The sequence below is a fragment of the Phyllobates terribilis genome, unplaced genomic scaffold (genome assembly GCF_046119375.1).
Source record: "Phyllobates terribilis strain yellow unplaced genomic scaffold, ASM4611937v1 Scaffold_7__3_contigs__length_470593459, whole genome shotgun sequence".
Classification (NCBI taxonomy): domain Eukaryota; kingdom Metazoa; phylum Chordata; class Amphibia; order Anura; family Dendrobatidae; genus Phyllobates; species Phyllobates terribilis.
Window position 1 is genome coordinate 112,132,079 of NW_027362767.1, and position 21,511 is coordinate 112,153,589.

The following is a 21,511-nucleotide window of genomic DNA, read 5'->3' on the forward strand; positions in this document are numbered from 1 at the left end:
TACGCCTTGGTTGGGCAATGAACTGTGACCTCTGCCGCTAGCGTGTTCAGATGGGAATTTTTTTAAGAGTTCTGCAGCAAGGGCCTTCTGGTATTGCCCCATTTTTGTAGACCTCTCCACCTCAGGAATAAGAGAGTGAAAGTTCTCCTTGTAGCGGGGGTCTACAAGTGTCACCAACCAGTAATGACTGTCACCCAACATTTTGACAACGCGAGGGTCACGGTTAAGGCAGCGTAACATAAAGTCAGCCATGCATGCCAGACTGGTAACGGGCAAGATTTCCGTGTCCTCACCAAGATGACGATTGACCATGCTCTCCTCCTCCTCCCCCCTGTCCTCAGGCCACCCACGCTGAACCGACGGTATGACACTTGTACAGGTACTACCGTCTACAACGCATGATAGCAGCTCCTGTTCTTCCTCCTCCTCCTCCTCCTCTCCCTCATTGTCCCCCAATGCACGTTGGGATGAGATGAGGCTGGGCTGTGTGTAATCGCCCGCTACGGCTTCTTGATCCATCTCATCATACTCTGGCTGCAATGCCTCCTCTTTAATTCTCTGCAGAGAGCGTTACAAAAGACAGACAAGTGGGATGCTGACACTAATGATGGCGTCATCGCCACTCACCATCTTGGTGGCCTCCTCAAAGTTTGTCAGGATGGTACATATGTCAGACATCCAGGTCCACTCCTGAGGTCTTATGTGTGGAGTCTGACCTGAATATCGACGGCCTTGTTGCAGCTGGTACTCCACAACTGCTCTCTTCTGCTCACAAATCCTTTGCAACATGTGGAGGGTAGAGTTCCAACGTGTGGGGACATCACACACCAGTCGGTGTGCCGGAAGCTGCAAACGCTGCTGCAACACAGCAAGGGCGGCGGAAGCTGTAGCCGACTTGCGAAAATGAGCTGACAGGCGGCGTACTTTCACGAGCAGATCTGGCAACTCGGGGTACGATTTAAGAAACCGCTGAACCACGAGGTTAAGCACATGAGCCAGGCATGGTACGTGTGTGATCTCACCTCGCCTCAGAGCCGCCACCAGGTTACGGCCATTGTCACACACGACCATGCCGGGATGTAGGTTCAGCGGTCTCAGCCACAGATCTGCCTGCTCTTTCACAGCTGTCCACAACTCACAAGCAGTGTGAGGTTTATCACCTAAGCTTATGAGTTTCAGCACAGCCTGTTGCCGCTTGGCGGAGGCAGTACTGCAATGCTTCCAGCTTGTAACTGATGTGGTGATATCTGAGATGGAGGCTGAACATGAGGAGGAGGAGTAGGAGGAGGATGCGCAAGAGCTGTACACTGTGGGGGCAACTCTGACTGACATAGGGCCCGCAATCCTCGGTGTGGGGAGGATGTGTTCTGTCCCAAGGTCCGACTGGGTCCCGGCTTCCACTATGTTTACCCAGTGTGCCGTCAGAGAGATGTACCGTCCCTGGCCACAAGCACTTGTCCACGTGTCCGTTGTCAGGTGGACTCTCCCAGTAACTGCATTGTTGAGGGCACGGCAAATGCTTTGGGACACGTGCTTGTGTAGTGCGGGGATGGCACACCGGGCAAAATAGTGTCGGCTGGGGACCGAGTACCGAGGGACGGCCACCGCCATAAGATTGCGGAAGGATTCCGTCTCCACCAGCCTAAAAGGCAGCATTTACAATGCAAGCAGTCGTGAAATGTGTGAATTTAGGACTGTGGCCTGTGGGGCGTTAGCTGCGAATTTCCGCTTTCGTTCAAAGGTCTGGGATATGGACAATTGAACGCTGCGGTGGGACGTGGACGTTGATGCTGTTTCTTGAGAAACTGCCATAACAAGTGAAGACTGAGAGGAGGGGGCATCTTTACATGCAGTATGGACAGGGGATTGCCTTGCACACACAACAGGGGGTTCTATTGCACGCACAACAGTGGAAGAAGCAGTGGTGACACCCGCTGATACTGGTCGTGGACCCTGGGTTTCGCCCCACAAAGTCGGGTGCTTTGCTGCCATGTGCCTGATCATGCTGGTGGTGGTCAGGCTGGTAGTTTTGTCACCCCTGCTGATGCTGCCATGGCAGGTGGAACATATGGCCTTTTTGGGGTTATCAGCAGAGTCTTTAAAAAAATTCCAGACTCTGGAAGACCTACCGCTTGTACTGGCAACGTCCCTCGTGTTGGTGTTACGGGAAATGGTTGCCTGCCTTCTGTCTGCGGCCACCACACTGCTTCTTCCTGCCTGTTGGGGTACTCTGCCTCCCTCCCCCTGTGTGCTGCTGGCCTCACTCTGCATGTCCTCCTTCCACGTTGGGTCAGTTACTAGATCATCCACCACCTCCTCCTCTTCCACTTGCGCACCACGATCCTCCTCCTCACTTCCTGGCAATTGTGTCTCGTCATCATCCACCTCTTGTGACAGATTGCCAACGTCGACTTCCTGTGGCCGTGGCTGTTCAAATATTTGGGCATCGCAACATGGGATCTCCTCTTCCACCACTTCAAGCGTATCAGGCGAGGGGCCCAAATATGGAAATGGACCAGTGAACAGCTCTTCAGAGTGTCCAAGTGTGGGATCACTTGCTGTCTGACGACACTCGGCATGGTGGGAGGAAGGAGCATCAGGGTGAGGAGGAGTATGCGGTCGAGACTCACGGCTACTAAGAGTTGACCATGTGGAAGACAGACCGGAGGTGGTAGTGACCAGGTAACTGGAAGTATTGTCTGCTATCCAATTAATAACCTGTTCACACTGATCAGTTCTCAATACTGGTGTTGTTCTGTGCTTCCCTAGTAATTCGGTCAAGAAGTGGGAGCGAGAAGATGTGGCTGTTGGTTGTGGCACATTTTCACCTTGGCCACGGCCCTGTCCTCTGCACGAACCATCACCAGAACGTCCACTTCCACGTCCCTTGCCACGCGCCTTGCCCATTGTAAATGAAGTAAAATAGCTTACACTTGCACTGTCAATGGAGAAAGGGTAATAAAAAGTAGATTAGAACCGTGGAAGAGGAAAACCACAGTTATTGTTTACTGGGGTATACCACACTTTTTTAAATAGAGATATTTGCGGCTGAACAGTGAGCGACACACTCAAACTGCTTTTTTTTTTAGATACCAAAGGCCCAAAACTGGATAGTACAGCGATTTGACCTGTGGAACTGCTAAACCACACTGGGATGTCGGGCCTACACAAGACTATTTTCAACAGATATATTTTTGTGTCACAACAGTCAGGAGACACTACTGTTTTTCTTTACGGAAAAAACTACCAAAACCTGAATAATAGAGATTTTTTACCGTGGAACAGCAAAACCACAGTTATAATTTACTGGTGTATACCAGGCTTTTTAAAATATATATATATTTGCGGCTGAACAGTGAGCGACACACTCAAGCTGTTTTTTTTAGATACAAATGGCCCAAAAGTGGATAATACAGAGGTTTGTACCGTGGAACTGCAAAACCACACTTGTATTTCTCGGGCTTACACCAGCCTATTTTCAACAGATATATTTGTGTCTGAAAAATCAGGGAGACACTATTTTTTTTTTTTTTTACAGCAAAAAATGCAAAAAGCAGGATAATAGAGATTTTTTACAGTGGAACAGCAAAAGCACACTTCTGTCTCTCTGGCCTACACCAGACTATTTTCAACAGATATATTTGTGTCTGAAAAATCAGGGAGACACTATTATTATTTTTATACAGCAAAAAATGCCAAAAACAGGATAATAGAGATGTTTTACCGTGGAACATCAAAACCACAGTAATAATTTACTGGTGTATACCAGGCTTTTTAAAATATATATATATTTGCGGCTGAACAGTGAGTGACACACTCAAGCTGTTTTTTTTAGATACAAATGGCCCAAAAGTGGATAATACAGAGGTTTGTACCGTGGAACTGCAAAACCACACTTGTATTTCTCTGGCCTACACCAGACTATTTTCAACAGATATATTTGTGTCTGAAAAATCAGGGAGACACTATTATTATTTTTATACAGCAAAAAATGCCAAAACAGGATAATAGAGATGTTTTACCGTGGAACATCAAAACCACAGTAATAATTTACTGGTGTATACCAGGCTTTTTAAAATATATATATATTTGCGGCTGAACAGTGAGCGACACACTCAAACTGTTTTTTTTAGATACAAATGGCCCAAAAGTGGATAATACAGAGGTTTGTACCGTGGAACTGCAAAACCACACTTGTATTTCTCGGGCCTACACCAGACTATTTTCAACAGATATATTTGTGTCTGAAAAATCAGGGAGACACAATTTTTTTTTTACAGCAAAAAATGCAAAAAGCAGGATAATAGAGATTTTTTACCGTGGAACAGCAAAAGCACACTTCTGTCTCTCTGGCCTACACCAGACTATTTTCAACAGATATATTTGTGTCTGAAAAATCAGGGAGACACTATTATTTTTATACAGCAAAAAATGCCAAAAACAGGATAATAGAGATGTTTTACCGTGGAACATCAAAACCACAGTAATAATTTACTGGTGTATACCAGGCTTTTTAAAATATATATATATTTGCGGCTGAATAATGAGCGACACACTCAAACTGTTTTTTTTAGATACAAATGGCCCAAAAGTGGATAATACAGAGGTTTGTACCGTGAAACTGCAAAACCACACTTGTATTTCTCGGGCCTACACCAGACTATTTTCAACAGATATATTTGTGTCTGAAAAATCAGGGAGACACAATTTTTTTTTTTTTTTACAGCAAAAAATGCAAAAAGCAGGATAATAGAGATTTTTTACCGTGGAACAGCAAAAGCACACTTCTGTCTCTCTGGCCTGCACCAGACTATTTTCAACAGATATATTTGTGTCTGAAAAATCAGGGAGACACTATTATTATTTTTATACAGCAAAAAATGCCAAAAACAGGATAATAGAGATGTTTTACCGTGGAACATCAAAACCACAGTAATAATTTACTGGTGTATACCAGGCTTTTTAAAATATATATATATTTGCGGCTGAACAGTGAGCGACACACTCAAACTGTTTTTTTTAGATACAAATGGCCCGTAGAACTGCAAAGGCACACTTCTATTTCTCTGGCCTACACCAGACTATTTTCAACAGATATATTTGTGTCTGAAAAATCAGAGGCACACTTTTTTTTTTTTGGGGGGGGGGGGGCACCAAAAGGTTAATAAGATGGGTATTTGTACATTGTGAAGGAGGAAAAAAAAAAGAGGATTTAGATAAAAAAAAAGGATTTTTCCTGGCCCCCGGGACCTGGAGCTAAGTCCAGCAATTTCAGCAACAGGAGCAGCACACAGGACTGTAATGCAGCGTTTGCTGGTATAACCACTGCGTCTCCTGTACACCCTGCCTGCCTGCCTGATATACCTGGGATGAATATTAGTCCTGAGAAGGACTGTTTGTTTGATCTGGCAGCCTTTACAGACCCTACACTAACTATTTTGCAGGATATATCTCTCCCTAAATCAGCAGCGCTGTCCCTACACTGTCTGATCCGGAGCGACTGTGTCTAAGATGGCGGCGCCCGGTTTAAAATACTCGAGGTGACGCTGTGCGGCCAGCCAATCACTGTAATGCCCACAAACAACATGGCTGCGGCATTACAGTGACTGGCTGGCAATCCCTGCATGTTCATTGGCTCTGTAAAGAGCGCCAAACATGCAGGGCGGAGACCCGAGCTCCCGCCCGAGTAACCCGGAAATGCTCGGTGCTCGCCGAACATCCCGAGTAGCGTGATGCTCGGGCGAGTACCGAGCAGTGTCGAGCATGTTCGCTCAACACTAATGGCCAATCTTATTGACAGATCCCACGCTATCAAAAATTCTCCCTTGTCGTCCATCCATCACTGTACGTCGCTCCAAAAACTTACGGGACCATTTAATACACAGCCATTATCAAACTGAATCCGTGACTACAATTTTGGCTGCCCCAAGTCCTGTGTGTGGAAGTTTTCCTTGCGGTCGCTGTGTTGCCTGCCCTAACGTGGAAAGAGTCAATACCTTCACTAATGCAGCCGGTACTAAGACATACGAAATCAGGAGCCACATTACCTGTACCTCTCGCTATGTCATCTATTATGCTACTTGTCCTTGTGGACTAATTTATATTGGCCTAACTACGCGCCAATTGAAAGTGAGAGTAAGGTAACGTGTTGGGTATTTTGGCAGCCACCGACTGCGTGGACACTACCACACTCAGGACAATACCAAGACATTTTAAGCTTTGTCACAGCTGTGATAGCTCCCTATTAAGGATTAGAGGGATTGACTCACTCAAGTATGGAATTCGTGGAGGTAAACTTAGTCAACGTTTGGCTCAACTAGAGACACGTTGGATTTGGAATTTAGGTACGGTACATCCAAATGGATTAAATGAGAACCTCAGTTTTGTCCCTTTTCTCTGATCGCTCTCTGCCCGCAATATGCAACTATATTATTTTTAATTTGTTTTGAATTTTGATTTTATTTTTCACAGTGTGTATCCATCTATATTTGTTACCAAATCATCTTGGGATTGATGTGGCTTTGTTACTTCTCTTCTGATGCCGTCTATCTTCGACCATGGGTGGAGAGGAAAATTTACTTGATCTGAGAATGTCAAGTGCCTCTCTGTGCATTGATTGTTTATTTCACCTGTTGTTATTGTGATTTGTTTATATCCATTGTATAAGAGCTTATTTCTTGCAGTTGGCCATATGTCTTACACAGTACAGGGGTTGTCCACGTTGGGTCATGCACGGACTCCTTGTGGGTCTCGGGCGTGCCCGGTATGGACAGCTCCTGCTTATGTTACTGTGTCCATGTCTTTGGGTGTGCACATGTTCCCCTACAGGGACTTTATATTCTTGTGGGATGTAGTGCATGTCCATATACATATTTTGGATTCTATGACTACTTCACATGTGTAGATTATTTGGGTGTGAGGTCTGAAGTGGTTGTGATGTATGTCATTTTCATCATATGTGAGCTATTGTCCCCACACTGATATGCTAACTATCTATATTCATGTGAATGAAGACATTATATAGTGTGTACATGCAATCTTTGGGTTGGTTAATATATGAATTTTTTCTATTAATTATAATATATTTATAGTAACATAGTTTTTAAGGTTGAAGGAAGACTAAGTCTATCTAGTTCAACCCATAGCCTAACATGTTGATCCAGTGGAAGGCAAAAAAAAACCATGTGGCAAACACTAAGCTCCACACTGGGGAAAAAAATTCCTTCCCGACTCCATACGACAATCAGACTAGTTCCCTGGATCAATGCCCCCTATCAAGGAATCTAGCATTTATAACCTGTAATATTATACTTTTCAAGAAAGGCATCCATGCCCTTCTTAAATTTTAACAGTGAATCACTCATTACAACATCATGCGGCAGAGAGTTCCATAGTCTCACTGCTCTTACAGTAAAGAATCCACATCTGTGATTATTATTAAACCTTCTTTCCTCCAGACGTAGAAGATGCCCCCTTGTCCCCGTCTCAGGCCTCAGAGTAAAACGATCAGTAGAAAGATCTTTGTATTGTCCCCTCATATACTTGTACATAGTAATAAGATCACCCCTAAGCCTCCTTTTTTCCACAGTAAATAACCCCAAGTGTAATAACTAGAGATGAGCGTTGTTCTACTCGAACTGTTCGCCAATCTCAAATTCGAGCTGTTTTGGGCGGTGTTCGAGCCGTTCGGCGAACACGAACAATTTGAGAAAAATTCGGCTGTTCGAGGTTATGTTCGATAACTGTTCGTGCACCAAAATCATAACTGGATTTTTTCTCAGTAATGATGAAAATTAATGTTAATACGCAGTTTGAGTGTACAGCGGGGTGGGGGGAGGGGCAGGGGATGGATCTCTGCAGGAACAATGAAGATCTCCATTTTTTTTTCTCTTTCCCGCATTTGCAGTGGGGAGGTGCAATCTGTCAGCCTATCAGCAGCGCACACACGGAGCGAAGTGCTTTTTTTCACACAAGCAAGGGCATGTGTCATTGGCAGTGTATGTCACATGTCCTTGCCCTATAAGACCAAGCCATTTTCCCCGTCGCCACCATTTTCTCACTGCTGCAGCTGCGTGTTAGACGGCACCGCTGTTGCTGTGTGCGCTATACCTTGTTAATTTCAAGCCAATTTTCGCACAAATATACAGATAGCTTGGGAGTAGGGAATAGTTGTGATTGCAGTCCTTTTAAGGACTAGGTTACAGCATTTCCTACGACTTTTATCAGGCAGGTCTGTGCTCTTAAATAGATAGATTGTGGGAGTAAAGACTAATTGTAATTGCAGTCCTTTTCAGGACTAGGTTACATCAGTTCCTATCAGTTTTTGCCAGGCAGGTCTGTGCCAGTGCTGTGCAAGTTTTTTTCACAGCATTTGGCTGAATCTAGCAAAGCTAATCCTTTTTGGCCTATTGCAGAGTGTGTTAGTCAGTGGAGTAGCCTATCTGTGTTGCAAGATATAACACCTGTGTATAGAATACCAATTTTTTTACTGCACCTAGTGAAGTAAAATCTTTTGGGCATAGCATCATTCTATTAGTCCATCTATACTGACCTCCATCAGGTTGCAAACTGAATATAATTTTTTTCTGCATCTAGATCTGAAAAAATATTTGGGCTTCTAGCAGTGTGTGGGACTTGGTCTATTAGTCCATCTATACTGACCTCCATCAGGTTGCAAATTAAAAATAATTTTTTTCTTCATTTAGCTCTGAAAAAATATTTGGGCTTCTAGCAGTGTGTGGGACTTGTTCTATTAGTCCTTCTATACTGACCTCCAGCAGGTTGCAAATTGAATATAATTTTTTTCTGCATCTAGCTCTGAAAAAATAGTTGGGCTTCTAGCGGTGTGTGGGACTTGGTCTATTAGTCCATCTATACTGACCTCCATCAGGTTGCAAATTAAAAATATTTTTTTTCTGCATCTAGCTCTGAAAAAATATTTGGGCTTCTAGCAGTGTGTGGGACTTGGTCTATTAGTCCATCTATACTGACCTCCATCAGGTTGCAAATTAAAAATAATTTTTTTCTGCATCTAGCTCTGAAAAAATATTTGGGCTTCTAGCAGTGTGTGGGACTTGGTCTATTAGTCCATCTATACTGACCTCCATCAGGTTGCAAATTAAAAATAATTTTTTTCTGCATCTAGCTCTGAAAAAATATTTGGGCTTCTAGCAGTGTGTGGGACTTGGTCTATTAGTCCATCTATACTGACCTCCATCAGGTTGCAAATTAAAAAAATTTTTTTTCTGCATCTACAGTACCTCTGAAAAAATATTTGGGCTTCTAGCAGTGTGTGGGACTATTTGTATTAGTCCATCTATACTGACCTCCATCAGGTTGCAAATTCAAAATAATTTTTTTCTGCATCTAACCCAGCCAATAGTTTTGGCCTATACCACAGTTTGGCCACTCAGCTCTGCTCGGTTCCCATCCATTGTTTTTTTGTGCAAACAACTCCAGAGTTGTGAATTAGTTAACCACCAAAATGAGTGGAAAAAGGCCTGCTGCTGGTGGAAAGGGGAATAGGCGTGTTGGGAAGGGGAAAAAAGGTTGTGTCCGTGGGGTAGGTGTTAAAGCAACAGTAACATCTGCAGAAGAAAGACCATCTTCCAGCCAAACTAAAATGTCTACTTCTTTTAGCGGACAATGTGATAAGATCCCTTTCTTACGGCCACGCCAATCGCTACAAATTCCAGATGAGGCACAAAAACAGCAGGTGCTTCAACGGATATCAAGTGCTCCTTTAAGTGGGCTCTCCTCCACATCAACTTCAACATCACAAATACTCCAGTCCTCAAAGGTGTCACCCAAATCGCACTTGCTTCCTCACAGCTCCCAAATCTCCAGCTGCCCGTCTGAGTATGAGGTAGAACAGATGGTTGAGTCTGCAGAGCTGTTTACTCATACTATAGCCTGGGAATCAGAGGTCGACTCCAGCGCTTCTGTGAATCCAGACGAGGAAATGATCTGCACTGATGCCCAGAATCTTTATGAGTCGGATCCAGGACCAGACGCAGAAGGTTCTGACCATAATGTAGACCCTCATTCCCAAACTGTAACTCCTGTTGGTGGAGACAATGAGGAAGACGATGATAAGACTCAAATACCTGATTGGAGCGACAACTTTAGTTTTTTGTCAGGGCAGGAACAGGTTGGCTCTGAGGACGACGGGTGTGATAACGCACAGGGTGATGATGATGAGGTCGGAGATCCCACTTACTGTCAACCCACAGTCAGCCAAGAGATGAGGTCAGCAGAGGAGGTGGAGGAAGATGCTAGTGACGACGAGGTCAGGTCGCGCCTTCCTGGACAGAGACGTAGTACTGGAAGCACGTCAACAACTGCATCCTCAAACACAACTCTGCCTCTCACCACAAGTCGTGGTGGCTCTTCAGGTCGCATGGGTGCTAAGCCTTGCATAGCCTGGGCATTTTTTCAGATCGATAAAGATGACCCAACTCGTGTTATCTGTAACATTTGTCAGCAAAAGCTAAGTAGAGGCCAAAAAATACATAGTTTGAGTACTTCATGCATGAACCGGCACATGGACATGAAGCATAAGTTGCAGTGGGAAGCTCAGTGTGCTACAATGCGGCCTAGCCGGCCGGGCCAATCACCGTCTGCCATATCTTGTGCATCCGCGGCCTCTTCATCCTCTGTGACTGGGGGGACAGCAGTCACACCTGTTTTGGGGCGCAGACCTGCCACCTCTTTACCCGCAACAGCCAGCGTGATTGGCAGGTCATCATTTTCTTTGGAGGTGGTAACACCAGCTGGTGTTGAGCGCTGTCCGACATCGATAGCACCACCTTTGGATCAAGGCAACCTAACATGTCCGCCTGCATCTTCCTCACAGACCGGCAGTTTGCTGGGGACACCCTTATCAACCCCGTCTAAGCACAATAGCCAGCCCTCGGTCCCTCAGATGTGGACAAGTAAAAGACCATTTCCTCCTAGCCATGAGAAAGCTAAGAGGTTGAATTTCACCATCTGCAAGCTCTTGGCTACAGAAATGCTGCCTTTCCGCCTGGTGGACACAGAGGATTTTCGAGACCTTATGTCCGTCGCAGTGCCCCAGTACCAGATGCCCAGTCGGCACTACTTCTCAAAGAAAGGTGTGCCTGCGCTCCACCAGCATGTCGCACACAACATCACCGCTTCTTTGAGAAACTCTGTGTGTGACAGGGTGCATTTCACCACAGACACTTGGACGAGTAGGCATGGACAGGGGCGTTACATGTCGCTGACTGGGCACTGGGTAACTATGGTGACAGCAGGACAAGGGGCTGCTGTCCAAGTCTTGCCGTCCCCACGAGTTGTGCGTCAATCCTCTTTATGTCAAAGTTCCTCCACTGCTTCTGCCTCCTCAACCTCCTCTCGGTCTTCCACCTGCACCCAAAGCCTGTCTGGTCATGCCACAAGCTTTCTAACTGCGCAGAAGGGATCCTGCACACCTCCTTACTATGCTGGCAGTAGGGCTCAACGTCATCAGGCGGCTTTTACATTGAAATGTCTGGGAAATGTGAGTCACACAGCTGAGGAGTTGTGGTCAGCTCTGGAGAACCAATTTCATGAATGGTTGTCTCCACTGGACCTGAAACCAGGGAAGGCCGTGTGCGACAATGCTGCAAACCTGGGTGCGGCCCTTCGCCGGGGCAATGTCACACACGTGCCTTGTATGGCTCACGTGTTGAACCTGGTTGTCCAGCAATTTTTAGCCCACTATCCCAGACTAGATGGCCTTCTGCAGAGGGCACGGTCGCTGTGTGCTCACTTCCGCCGTTCGCATCCCGCAGCTCAGCGACTTACATCTCTACAGAAGTCGTTGGGCCTGCCACTTCACCGGCTAAAATGCGATGTGCCTACCCGGTGGAATTCAACTCTGCACATGTTGCAGCGACTGTGGCAGCACCGACAAGCCCTGGTGCAATACGTTCTGACGTATAGCCTGGGCCAACGAGATTCAGAGGTGGGGCAAATCACGCTGGAGGAGTGGTCTCAGATCAGGGACCTATGCACCCTTCTGCACAGTTTTGAAATGGCGACGAAGATGTTTAGTGCTGACGATGCCATTATCAGCATGACTATTCCGGTGATTTACATGCTGGAGCACATGTTAAACAGAATTCGGAGTCAGGTGGTGGCACAAGAGGAGGTGGAGGAAGTAGAGGAGGAGGAGTTGTATGCGGAAGGGCTAACATCTGCAAGGTCCAGACGGTCGGCAGCACCAAGGCGGCAGGCATGTGAGGGTGGGGGAGATGGTTTTACCAGGGCGCATGGTAGCAGCCAAACTAGTGAGGAAGGTGCAGGAGCCCAGGAAGAAGTGGAGGACGAACTGATGGAAGACTCATCAGATGAGGGAGACCTTGATCACATTTCTGTTGTGCGAGGTTGGGGGGAGAGGACAGAGGAAGGAAGCATGATTGTTATCTCGCCACCAACACAACAGGGACTTGGTGCTCCTGGATGCGCAACACACATGAGTGCCTTCTTGCTGCACTACCTGCAACATGACCCTCGAATTGTGAGAATTAGAAATAATCCTGACTACTGGGTTGCCACACTGTTAGATCCCCGGTACAAAAGTAAATTTGCAGAAATTATTCCTGCCATAGAAAGGGATGCACACATGCAGGAGTATCAGCAGAGACTGTTGCAGAATCTTACATGTGCTTTTCCACAAAATACCAGTGGTGCACGTAGTGAATCTCACAGTTCCAACTTGCCAACCGTGGGACCGTCAAGTGTTCAGCACTCAAACCGTAACAGAACCACAGTATCTGCTGGTAACATCAATTTTGCGGAATCATTTCACCACTTTTTTAGCCCATCCTTTGCAAGGCCACAGGAGACAAGAAGTCTGACACATAGTCAACGCCTAGAGACGATGGTACAGGAGTATCTCCAAGTAAACATTGAAGCCACGACTGTGTCACTGGACCCTTGCTCTTTTTGGGCTTCCAATCTGGATAAATGGCCAGAGCTAGCCACTTACGCCTTGGAGATCTTGTCATGCCCCGCAGCCAGCGTTCTGTCTGAACGTGTGTTCAGCGCTGCTGGTGGTGTGCTGACAGATAAGCGCACGCGGCTCTCCACTGATAATGTAGACAGACTCACGTTCATAAAGATGAACAAATCATGGATCCGAAACGACTTTTCTACCCCTGTGTCATCCTGGGGAGAGTAAAAGCTTGATGATTGGTTAAAATCACCCTACCAACCGTTTTAAGCTTTCAAATTACTAATCATGTTTATCTGTATCTTGACTGGAAAATAATTTGGGCTTTGTAGCAGTGTGCAGCACTGATCCTATTAGGCCATCTATACTAAAGCTTCACCAGATTTAAAATTAAAAATAATTTTTAGCTGCATCTAGCCCGGAAAATAATTTTGGGGCTCCGAGATGCGCAAGGCACATAAGTGCCTTCTTGCTGCACTACCTGCAGCATGACCCTCATATTGTCAGAATTCGAAGTAATCATGACTACTGGGTTGCCACACTCTTAGATCCCCCAAACTTTTCGATCAACCTTTTCATTTTAATAAAGACCAAAAAAATGGTCATTTTTGAAATTATAAGCATTAGCAGGTTGTTAGAAACTGAAATCAAACAGTTTTCAACTCAAAACTTTATTCTAGGTGATGTTACATTTTCACATAGGACCCCTTGTTCGAAAGGAGATTCTGAACTCTCTCGTCCATTGAATTTGTCAGGTTTTGGATGGTTTCTGCTTCAATTGTTTTGCATGAGGACAGAATACCCTCCCAGAGCTGTTGCTTAGATGTGAACTGCCTCCCGCCATCATAGACACTCCTTTTAATGATGCTCCAAAGGTTCTGAATGGGGTAGAGGTCAGGGGAGCATGGGGGTCACACCATAAGTTTGTCCCCTTTTATGCCCATATCAGCCAGAGATGCAGATGTTTTATGTGCAGCATGAGATGGTGCATTATCATGCAGAAAAATGATCTTGCTGTGAAATACACGGTTCTTCTTCTTGAACCATGGCAGGAAGTGCTGTTTGAGAAAATCCACATACATTATGGAGTTCATCTTTAGCGCCTTCAGGGATCCTAAAGGGGCCGACAATCTCTCTCCCCATGATTCCAGCCCAAAACATTACTCCACCTCCTCCTTGTTGGCGCTGTAGCCGTGTTTGCGTGGGGTGTCCATCAACCAGCCATCCTCCACTCCATCCATCTGGACCATCGAGCGCTGCACGGCACTCATCCGTGAACAAAACAGTTTTGAAATCAGTCTTCATGTAATGTTTGGCCCACTGGAGCCGTTTCTGCTTGTGTGAAGTGGATAGAGGAGGTCGACAGGATGGCGCATGCACAGCTGCAAACCTCTGAAGGACCCTGCATCTTGTTGTTCGGGGGACGTTGGAGGCACAAGCAGCTTCAAAAACTTGTCTGCTGCTATGACAAGGCTTTTTTGCCGCTGCTCTTTCAACCTGACGTAATTGCCTGTAGGAAAGAGTCCTCAATTTGCCCTTATCAGCACGCACACGTGTGTACTGTGAATCAGCTACATACTTCTTGATTGCCAAGACACTTCATCCTGATCATCGCACAATGTTGATTGTAGTCATGCCTTGACCTAAACACTCCACAATTTGTTGCTTCTCAGCAGCCGACACATCCTTTTTCTTTCCCATTTTGGCAGAAAATGTAGGCTGCTTAATAATGTGAGAGAGCCTTCTTAAGTAGTCTTGCCTTTCATTGGACACACCTGCCAAACTAATTAGCACAGGTGTCTGCAATTGCTTACAGTGATATAAAGAGCCCTGACACACATCACCATCAATGAGTTTAACTGACAAACAAACAAATTCTTCCCTTATCACTCCTAAACACTTTTTGTATAATAATTTGGAACGCAGTGTACATGTGCTTTTCCACAAAACACCAGTGGTTCACGTAGTGAATCTTACAGTTCTAACTTGCCAACCGTGGTCTGTATGGAGTTGTTCAATAAAGGGCCCAAAATTAAGATAACATAGATGGGAGAGGTCTCTATGAATAGGAATTCCTAAGTATTTGATACCCTGTGAGGGCCAGGCAAAGGGAAAGTTGGACTGGATGGAATCCTATATGGATTTGGGGAGGGAGACATCGAGGGCCTCAGACTTCGCTGCATTGATTTTAAAATTTTACCATGTAACAAAGTGATCTATTTCAGCCATAACAGCATGGATGGATATATGTGATTGAGTGATATATACTAGGACATCATCAGCAAATAGAGAGCACTTGTACTCGGTGCCTCCCACCTCAATCCACCTAATATTGGGGTTATGGCGAATTGATGAGAGCAGGTGCTCCGTCACTAGGATGTATAAGAGAGGGGACAGAGGACATCACTGCCTTGTCCCATTGGTGATTGTGAAAGGTGATGAAAATGTTCTGACGCACCCCCTGGGCCTTGGGACACCCGGAGCCGGACCCTTTTTGGTGGATGCTGGTGGTTGTAGTCTTCGTGGCGGCGACCCAGTTCCGTGGCTCAGGGCGGTCAAACCAGTGGCGGAACTATTTATGTGGTTTTCATGTTTAAATGTCCGACTACGCCACCCGTGGATTGCGGTCAGAGTGAACCGCCGCTACAGGGCAGACCACTGAGGCTGGTGTTGTGGGTGCAGCAGAGCGTAGCATAACTCCCCACGGGAGGAGTATAGCCTCAGGGCAGTGTATGCGGAGGATGGGGGTGATGGTGCAGGGCAGCAGCAGTAACGACACGGAGTCAGTGATGCAGTTCAGGGCCTTTACTCACAGTTCTTATTATCCAGACCACGTCTGCAGTCATTATCCAGATCTCACAGTTCTTATTATCCAGATCACGTGAAGTCATTATCGGTCTTTACTCCTCTTTGGTCAGACCTCATCTGGAATACTGTGTACAGTTTTGGGCACCACATTTTAAAAAAGTCATAGACAAACTGGAGCAAGTTCAGAGAAGAGCGACCAGAATGGTGACTGGTCTGCAAACCATGTCCTATGAGGAACGGTTGCAGGATTTGGGAATGTTTAGCTTGCAAAAAAGAAGACTGAGAGGAGACTTAATAGCTGTCTACAAATATGTCAAGGGCTGTCACATTGTAGAAGGATCATCTTTATTCTCATTTGCACAAGGAAAGACTAGAAGCAATGGGATGAAACTAACTGGGAGGAGACACAGATTAGATATTAGAAAAAACTTTTTGACAGTTAGGGTGATTAATGAGTGGAACAGGCTGCCACGAGAGGTGGTGAGTTCCCCTTCAATGGACGTCTTCAAACAGAGGCTGGACAGACATCTGTCTGAGATGATCTAGTGAATCCTGCTTTGAGCAGGGGGTTGGACCAGATGACCCAGGAGGTCCCTTCCAACTCAACCATTCTATGATTCTATGATTCTATGATTCTATGCAGGTAACGGCTGCCCATGTCGTACTGTGCTCACCAGGTGAGGGGCTCAGACAACTCCCAGATAACTTTGGAGCACTTCACAGGACCCCCTTTGTGTGTCCTTTGTCTGGCCTTTCTTACCAACACTTCTGTCCGGCTGCCTCGGGCCTCCTCTTGGTAAACTTGGCGCCAGTTTCCCTGACCCTATGTGGTGCCTTCCTAGCGGGTGTAGCGAGGGGCTGCGCCACATAAAATGTCAGAGCCTCCGGTTTCTAGCTGAGGGTCGTTTCCTGCCTCCACTAGTTCGGGGACCGGTCTCCCCCTTTGGCCTGACCCCTCCACGCAGGTGGATTCGGGCGTGCGGTGGCGACTCGCCCGTCCGCACCCCTGGGATCCCTTCATTCCTCGTTCCTGGAGCCTTCTCCGCTCCTCTTCCTTCCTTCTCCCTCTTCCAGGCCTGGGCCTCTGTTACTAGGCCCGCCTCCGGAGCAGAGCTCATGCAGAGCCCCTGCTCCCTGCCACTTCTGCTCAGACTTCTCTGCACTGAACTAAGATGGTGCCCACCTTTTATACTCCCTTCTCAATGCACCCAGGAACTGCTTCCTCCCTGCTCCTGCACTACAGGGTTCCCCTTCCTCAGTGTTCCCTCCCCCCACTCCAGCCAGGGACAGGGACTGTCGTGCCCATCTCAGGGGCATATTGAGCGGATTATCCCGGCTGTTAAGCAAGCTGCACCACCTGTAGTTTAGACACTTAATTTTTTCAAAGGAAAAGCTTCGGGACCATGGGATACTTAGTGAAGAGCATCAGGAGGCACCCCAAGGCATAGGGGCTGGGACTGGCAGTAGGATGCCTTGCGGTGGACAGCCGAGCTCGATCCTTATAAAAGCTTTTTAACTGCAGCAGCTTTAGTGGACGCTACTGGAGCTGGAATTACCGCGACTGCTGGCATGAGACTTGCCCTCCAATAGATCCTTGTAAATGGATTTAAAATGTATTCATTCAAATTAGAGAGACAATTTAAATTAAAAAGCTTAGAGCTGCCTCCACCACAGGGGGGCTCGCTCGACCCACCAGCGGACAGGCACCAGTATTGGGAGAGGGGGGATGGCCGTCAGGGTTCACCGCGGCTCTGGCACAAACCCGGCGACACGGAGGTGGCACGGGCAGGAGCGGACTGGCCGTGTCGGCTTCTCACTTTTTGGATTTTAGAAGGGCATGACATGCCTATATCTGTGTCTCCCCCTCCTTTTACTCCTCCACCTCTTTTATTTTCGCATGACTATATGTACTTGTCACTTTTCCATGTGTTAGTTATGTCTTCTGAGCAGTTTGTCAGCTTTTGGACACCTTTGAAGGTGTTTTCTATGTGTTTCTATGTGTTTTTGTTTGCCTGCCATTGGTTTTAACGGTGTTCGAAGGTGTTCGACGAACAGTTCGGCGAACACACGGGTGTTCGACGAACCGAACCGAACTCGAACACTACGGGGGTGGCTCAACACTAGTAATAACCTGTCTTGGTATTGCAGACCCCCCAGTCCTCTAATAACCTTGGTCGCTCTTCTCTGCACCCGCTCTAGTTCAGCTATGTCTTTCTTATACACCGGAGACCAGAACTGTACACAGTATTCTAAGTGTGGTCGCACTAATGACTTGTATAGAGGTAAAATTATGTTCTCGTCATGAGCATCTATGCCTCTTTTAATGCATCCCATTATTTTATTTGCCTTTGCAGCAGCTGCCTGACACTGGCCACTAAACGTGAGCTTGTCGTCCACCAATACACCCAGGTCTTTTTCAGTTAGAGTTTTGCCCAGTGTTTTACAATTAAACATATAATTATACATTTTATTTCCTCTGCCCAAGTGCATTACCTTACATTTATCCCCATTAAAGCTCATTTGCCATTTATCAGCCCAAGCTTCTAGTTTACATAGATCCTCCTGTAATATAAAATTGTCCTCCTCTGTATTGATTACCCTGCAGAGTTTAGTGTCATCTGCAAATATTGAAATATTACTCTGTATGCCCCCTACAAGGTCATTAATAAATATTTTAAAAAGAAGGGGGCCCAATACTGACCCCTGTGGAACCCCACTGTTAACTGAGACCCAGTATGAGTGTTTTCCTATTAATAACCACTCTTTGTTTCCTATCACTGAGCCAATTCTTAACCCACATACATATATTTTCCCCTATCCCCATTGTTCTCATTTTATGTATCAACCTTTTGTGTGGAACCGTATCAAAAGCTTTTGAAAATTCCATATACACAACATCTACTGCATTTCCTTGGTCCAGTCCAGAACTTGCCTCTTCAAAAAAACTGATCAGATTAGCTTGACAGGAACGGTCCCTCGTAAACCCACGTTGATATTGGGTCATGAGGTTATTTTTCTTCAGATACTCTATTACAGCATCTCTTAGGAAACCCTCCGGGATTTTACCCACAGTAGAGGTTAAGCTTACCGGCCTATAATTTCAAAGTTCAGTTTTTGTCTCCTTATTGAATATTGGCACCACATTTGCTATACGCCAGTCGTGTGGTACAGACCCTGTTATTATGGAATCTTTAAAGATTAAAAATAATGGTCTATCTATGACGTTACTTAATTCCTGCAGTACTCGCGGGTGTATCCCATCCGGGCCCGGGGATTTGTCAACTTTAGTGATTTTTAGACGCCGCCGTACTTGTTGCTGGGTTAAGCAAGTGACATTTAATGGAGAATTTTTGTTATCACTAATCATGTTTTCTGTCATGCGATTTTCTTGTGTAAATACGGTTGAAAAAAAATCATTTAGCATATTGGCTTTTTCCTCATCCTCATCCACCATTTCACCCAGACTATTTTTAAGGGGGCCAACACTATCATTTTTTAGTTTTTTACTATTTATGTAGTTAAAGAATATATTGGGGTTATTTTTACTTTCTCTGGCAATGATTCTCTCTGCCTCAATCTTTGCTGCCTTGACTTGATTTTTGCATAATTAATTTAATTTTCTATATTTATTTAATGCCTCATCACTACCTACTTGCTTTAGTTCTCTAAATGCTTTCCTTTTCTCACTTATTGCGCCCCTTACAGCTCTATTTAGCCATAATGGTTTCCTCCTATTTGTAGCATATTTATTCCCAAAGGGTATATATTGTGCACAGGTCCTATTCAGGATGTTAATAAATGTCTCCCATTTGCTTTGTGTAGCTTTATGTCTCAGGATATCGTACCAGTTTATTGCACTAAGATCATCTCTCAACCATTGGAAATTTGCCCTCCTGAAGTTTAGTGTCCTTGTAACCCCTCTACTACACATCTTATTAAAGGTTACATGAAAATTTATTATTTTGTGATCACTATTACCCAAGTGACCCCCAACTCGTATATTTGATATGTGGTCTGGCCTATTGGTTAATAGGTTAATATTAGGTCTAGCAGAGCCCCCCTTCTTGTTGGGTCCTGAACCAGTTGTGAAAGGTAATTGTCTCTCATAGTTGTCAAAAACCTATTACCTTTGCTTGAACTACATGTTTCAGTCCCCCAATGTATTTCAGGGTAGTTGAAGTCTCCCATAATAATGACTTCTCCTTGAGTCGCTGCTTCGTCTATTTGCTTTACGAGGATAAGCACCACTACTTCCATTATTTTTGGAGACTTATAACAAACCCCTATCAGTAATTTATTATTTTTTCCCCCTCCCCTTATCTCCACCCACAGGGACTCTACATTTTCATTAGATTCACATATATCCTCCTGCAAGATGGGTTTTAAGGATGATTTTACATATAAACACCCCCCCTCTCTCTTGTTTGTACGGTCATTTCTGAACAGACAATAGCCCTGTAAATTAACTGCCCAGTCATGGCTCTCGTCCAGCCACGTCTCAGATATCCCTACCATGTCATAATTATTTTCCAACAAAATTAATTCTAATGCCTCCATTTTGTTGGTGAGGCTTCTGGCATTAGTGTACATGCATTTTATGTATCTCTCTGTACCTCTATTCCTTCTTACTTTATTGACTGTTCTAACCCCACCCCCAATTTCTTTATTTGTGCCCAGGTCACCATCTGCACTATCTTCCCCACCTATAAAATGAATACCCTCCCCCCCAATCCCTAGTTTAAACACTCCTCCAACCTTCTAGCCATTTTCTCCCCCAGTACAGCTGCACCCTCCCCATTAAGGTGCAGCTGGTCCCTAGCGTAGAGTCTGTAGCCAACTGAGAAGTCGGCCCAGTTCTCCAGGAACCCAAATCCCTCGTTCCTACACCAATTCTTGAGCCACTTATTTATCTCCCTAATTTCCTGTTGCCTCTCTGGCCTGGCACGTGGTACCGGTAGTATTTCAGAGAAAACCACCTTGGAGGTCCTTGCTTTCAGCTTGCAGCCTAATTCCCTGAAATCATCTTTAAGAACCTTCCACCTACCTTTAACTTAGTCATTTGTGCCAATGTGCACCATGACCGCTGGGTCCTCACCAGCCCCTCCCAGTAATCTGTCAACCCGATCAGCGATGTGCCGGACTCGAGCGCCAGATAGGCAGCACACTGTTCGACGATATATTATATAATCATGTATTACTATCCAGATTGCAATGTATTATTAAACTGACCTTTTGATCACATTGTATGAATTGTGATAAGGTGAGGTGTAACATTGGGAGATATGCTCTTTGTACTGTATTGCATTTTCTGTGCACCGGGATGGTATTTGGGGCCGACAGGACCTGAACGCATGTGCCTGGCACAGCGCCCCGTGGTCTTCGGCGTCTATCTGTAAGGACCTGCGGAGTCACGTGGGCCCACGAGGCTTCCGTGTGATCCGCCGCATGACGTCGACGTCGACCCGCATGACGTCGACCCAGTAACCGCGACGCTACATGCGTCATCTATGGTCCTCCCATCTTCACCCATTGGCTGGGCTATCACTTAAAGAGCCACACCTCCTGAGATGGTTTAAGCTCCCTGAAGAAGGCAGCGCCGAAACGCGCATTGGGGTGGATGCGTGGCCCCTCTGTGAGCTCCCACACCATTTAGTTCTAGGTCCAGGTATGAACTAATTGTCCATACATTAATTTGTTGCTGATATTTTTGATGTTTAACTCTTTTGGCAACGATTTAATGAACTC

The 21,511-nt window shown here is 45.7% G+C and overlaps 1 pseudogene; it reads right to left on the minus strand.

The window, feature by feature from the left end:
* The window catches only part of LOC141155367 (protein transport protein Sec23A-like), a 154,193-nt pseudogene extending 132,922 nt beyond the window's left edge, over positions 1-21,271 (minus strand).
* Positions 21,272-21,511: the final 240 nt, after the last annotated feature.